General features: G+C 34.0%; 1 long non-coding RNA gene across 1 annotated transcript; it reads right to left on the bottom strand.

The window, feature by feature from the left end:
* Nucleotides 1-887: 887 nt before the first annotated feature.
* Nucleotides 888-2,709, bottom strand: LOC107671603 (uncharacterized). Its single transcript, XR_001632225.1, has 3 exons — nucleotides 2,542-2,709; nucleotides 1,525-1,686; nucleotides 888-1,012 (listed from the first exon to the last, which is right to left on the bottom strand). It is a non-coding gene; the product is annotated as an uncharacterized LOC107671603 (long non-coding RNA).
* Between the last annotated feature and the right edge of the window lie 2,155 nt (nucleotides 2,710-4,864).

The following is a 4,864-nucleotide window of genomic DNA, read 5'->3' as shown; positions in this document are numbered from 1 at the left end:
TGTGCAGACACACAACTGACTTAATACAAATTAAAATAATACATAAAAAAAAAATAATAATAAAAAAATAATATATATATAAGAGATTATATGTAAAAATGTACAGAAATATAAAATATAAAAATAAAAATGAATTTATGGCAAAAATAAATATAACATTGACATTGATAGTACTGATTTGAATCTTTAAACATGTAGACTTACTTTCAGTTTGTATTTCATGTTCATTTGATATATCTGAGAGCTTACATTGTATTGTACAATCATGTACAGCAATATTTTAATTTCTTCAGAATTGAGTTGATTAATCACAATAATCACATCTGACTGTAGGCCTTATAACAAAGACTCATATCTTCCTGCTGATCCACCTCATTTGAGTGCTTATCATCCTCTTCTCATTCCTTTATTTCACCTGTAAATAAAACATCAAAATATCATTTGTAAATGCAAAACCAACAATAAACATTGGACATTACTCATGAACTTGAATGTTTCTATTAATGCTGCATTATTAAATTTGAAACTCTGAGCCTCTTCCAGCTGTATGCTTTAGTTATTATTGAAAAGCAATACATACAGTAATAAACTTTAGTTTTGTTAAAGCAGTGCTGTTTGAAGCTGTTTAAATCGGTTATCAAATAAATATATCTGTTTATAAACACACTGAATTCATAACAGCTGTAGGTTTTGAAATGCTTGCTTCTCAGCAAAAATATCCCTTCTGCTGTCCTCAATGATTTAAAACAGGTAAGGGGTAGGATTTTTTTATTTATGCTGATACTCTCAGTTCATATTTGAATATATAATGAACATTATACATTTTGATTATAGACATCACATCAAACATATTAATTTATTACAGTACTAGTGAGGCTTGCCTGAGGATTCCTCATCTGATGGTGACTTTTCCTTTTCTGTTGATTTCACAGGTTCCTGAGCTTTTGACCAGTGTGTTAACAATCCACCAATGTAGCTTACACCAGCTCTGAACCAATGTTCTTTCTCCAGGCTGCAAGGAGGAAGCAAAAATAGTGTTGAGTGGAGAAGTTGCAAATTAGTTACTGTATTTCAATTACTTTGAGTATAATATACTTTAACAAACATTACATTCTTGTAATCATGTTAGTTACGGATTTTACATTATCTGCCACACACATTTTTATAGATCAATATTGGTAACACTTTATTTCAAGGACCAATTCTCACTATTAACTTGCTTATTAGCATGCATATCCATAGCATATTAGCTGTTTATTAGTACTTATAAAGCACATATTAATGGCTTGTTCTGCATGACCATATTCTAGATCCCTTAATCCACCCCATTCCAACAACTACCTTACTAACTATTAATAAGCAACAAATTAGGAGTTTATTGAGGCATGTCATAGTTAATAGTTATTTGATAGTGAGAATTGATCCCCACACTAAAGAGTGACTACAGTATTTGTGTTTTAAATATAATACATTCAAAATGATTATCTGTGTTAGTATGACTACAACAAAGAGATGTTTACTCACCTCAGTTCACAGTTTGAGTCTCGTAGCACGTCACTGAGCTGCTTCTCTGAGTCTCCAATCATACTGTAACTCAGATCAAGCTCTTTTAAAAACTGTAGTGCTTTTGTGTTTGTCAAAGACTGAGTTGAAGAAGAAACATCTGTAATGCCACAGTACTTCAGACTAGAAGACCAACAGAAAGACAGAGACAGAAGAAGAGAGATCATTTTTACTTTCACCCAGTGTACGATGTGTATGATATTTAGAGTGCACAGTCACATTTGCCTTTTCTATATCACAGTAATATCACAGGCAGCCTCGTCAAAGCTACACTAATTATTCACAAGGAATGAGGTACTCTTTCAACTGGTGTCTACTCTGCCACTTCGTACCAGCATTGTTCAAGAATATAAAGTGCTGCATTACAAAGAGACTTCTTGAAAAAATGTTTTCCACACAAGCTTCACATCCGGTCCTGACTTTTATATGCCTGCAGAGATTTAAGGTAAATGTAAATGCACCTTACTGTAAGATAGAAAAATAAAAATTATTTTTTATTTTTTTTCTAATAAAAATAAAGACAGAGCAGTTTAAAAAAACACTACATTATAGATACTAAAGAAAAATAAACACACAATTGAAGTGTTGGAGGCAGGTGTTTCTGCAGAAACCAACTGGCCAACTGGTCATGCAGTTAACCTGCTGCTGTTTACACTGTGGCCTCTGCCATTTACAATGTGTCTTATACTTACACATTTTTTCATGACTGTTAGTGATGTTACTGACGGAGAGAAGATTGCACAGTTGCACATATCCCGCTAACTGTTTAGTAAATTATCATGCCCCATAGTGGTCTGTGAAACTATGGCCAAAATTTACCAACATTTGGTACTTGGTGGGTGTTCATTTCTAGCCTTGTTTTCATCAGATTAAAAACACATCACTATAAGGAATTATTTTCCACAAATATAATTTAATATAAGTTCTTTGTGAGATAAGTGATTTTAAACATTTTGATTTGATGTGAATGTTCCTCACCTCAATCTCTCCAGTTTACAGTGTGAATCCTTCAGTACATCACATAAGTGATTCACTCCTGTGTTTTCTATTTGATTCTCGCTGAGGTTCAGTTCTCTCAGGTGTGAAAGGTTTGAACAGAGCTGAAGTCAAGATGAGACACTGTTTCTCTGTAATACTGCATCCACACAGACTGAAGACAGAAAGAGAAAGAACAATTAATCAGATTCTTGTTAAGTTTATGTGTTAGTTAAATTCATCATGATTAAACACCATACAGTCATTAATACACAAGCAAAACATGGAAACCTCATTATAGAACCACAAACCAATTCATAACTAGGATTTGAGGATACTAGTTAGAATCCAAGTCTGAAGCATCTTTAGTTGGACAAAAATAGTATGTGAATTATTAATGTAGAACTGACTGAAAAATTTAAATGGACTATTCTCACATTGTTATGTGAGAAAAGAAAGAAAATTTAGAAATTCAATATAAAGTTAATTTAGTGTAGTTTAACATCACAAATTCTGTTAAAAGCAGCAGTACATAATTCATCATTTGAGCTGTCGGGTTGGATTTCACACAAAATATCAGTTTGACGTTATTTGTTTTTGCATGGTTACGTCACATCCCTAAACAAAGAGAAGAAGCTTCAGCTATTGCACTGCAGATATGATATGGTGGGTTGTTAATAGTTCTGACAGCCTGTAGTCATAACTAAGCAACACAATTAACACAATGGATTGTTCAAAAAGACAACCAGTTGTTAAAACAAAGAAACCTTGTTTAGAGAAGAGTTTTCAAGTAAAAGAGAGACTGTAACAATTTGTATCAACATCAGACTGGCTTTTCAGAGATGATAACTCGACCCAGAGATCGACAGGTACAATTATCTATAAACTGATTTGTTGAATGTCAACCCTGCCTTACTTTTGCAATGTTATTTATTAAACAATTGTTTTCAGTAAGTCAAAACAACAGCGAAGACTGTTACCTGCTCAACAGACATTCTATATGGATATTTGTCTTTTTATTTATTTTTTTGTTATGTCTTATTGTCACACCCCTGTGGACTGTTGATTGTGGTTTCTCCCTCTGTGTCCATATTTGGTTATTCCTATTGTCATTATTAGTTAATCATCTCATTGTGCTCACCTGTCTGCACTCGTTACCTGCCATATATCAGTTCCTGTCTATTGTGTTCTAGGTTGTCGGTTATTGTGACTGTTACTCTGTGTGTGCACGCTCCTACCCTGTCTGGATTACCCTGTGTAGCCCCCTTATCCTTTACCGCTGGACTGATAAAGGCCTGAGTTCGAAATTCTAATTGATCCTTTGTCTAGCTGTCTTCTGATGGAAATTTATTACTAACCGATTTCTTCTTAACTTAGGTTCACTTCAAATACTCACTATACAATTCCATCAAGGAAATGGAACACAACACACTCCCAATTAAATGAGTGAATTCAAAGATGTATTAATATGAATTAAAGTAGGCAAATGCAAAAAAGAAATGTATGAATGCTGTAGATGTATGGTTTTAACAATAAATGAATTCAAAACAATAAAAGGAGAGAAATACAAACAAAATATACTCCAATAAATGAATTAATGCAACCTGTTGCCTGGCTTTTATACTTTTAAATAAACTAATCTCTTCCTCTTCAACAGTTCGCTTTCAACTAATATGCTCTAATTTATCCTGTTCCCTGTCTTACACTTAAAATTCTCTCACAAACTGGGATTTACCTTTTCCAAGTAAAATGAATGACTTTCTATAGCATTATCTTACAACACTTCAACCTAATATTAACAATTGTGTTACTCTGGACACAAAACTTTAACAAACCTAACTTTAACAGTATTAATCAGCTTAGATTAGAAAATCACAGTGAAATACTATATTAAGACCGGTCAGAGTAACAAATATGTGGATCCACACTCCTCTCACTCATACACACACACAAATCCCCTTAAAACCCACCCCGTTGCAGGCCTGATTATTATGGGATTACATTTCTGCCGCAATTCTGCGCGCGAAAGATCATATTTTGAGCGCGCAAAAGTGAGTTTTGCACGTGTGACCGAGCGTTCGTGCCGGGTTCGCCTAAACACTTAAGAATAAGAAAACAATAAAAACGAGAGCGTCTGAACTCTTCTTTATTATCCGTCACACCAGAGAGAGAACTCAAAACCCCGCGACACTCTAGAGCAGAAAGTGCGCATGCCCAATGCCTATCTATGGCAAGCCCAGACGGGAAAAATGCATTACACACACACACATAACGAGCGCCTGTACATCTAGAATTAGTGCAATATAACAATCAAATAAAGTCTGTT

Source organism: Sinocyclocheilus anshuiensis, unplaced genomic scaffold (genome assembly GCF_001515605.1).
Source record: "Sinocyclocheilus anshuiensis isolate Anshui unplaced genomic scaffold, SAMN03320099.WGS_v1.1 scaffold21824, whole genome shotgun sequence".
Taxonomy (NCBI): Eukaryota; Metazoa; Chordata; class Actinopteri; order Cypriniformes; family Cyprinidae; genus Sinocyclocheilus; species Sinocyclocheilus anshuiensis.
This window is presented reverse-complemented; position numbering and strand designations above follow the sequence as displayed.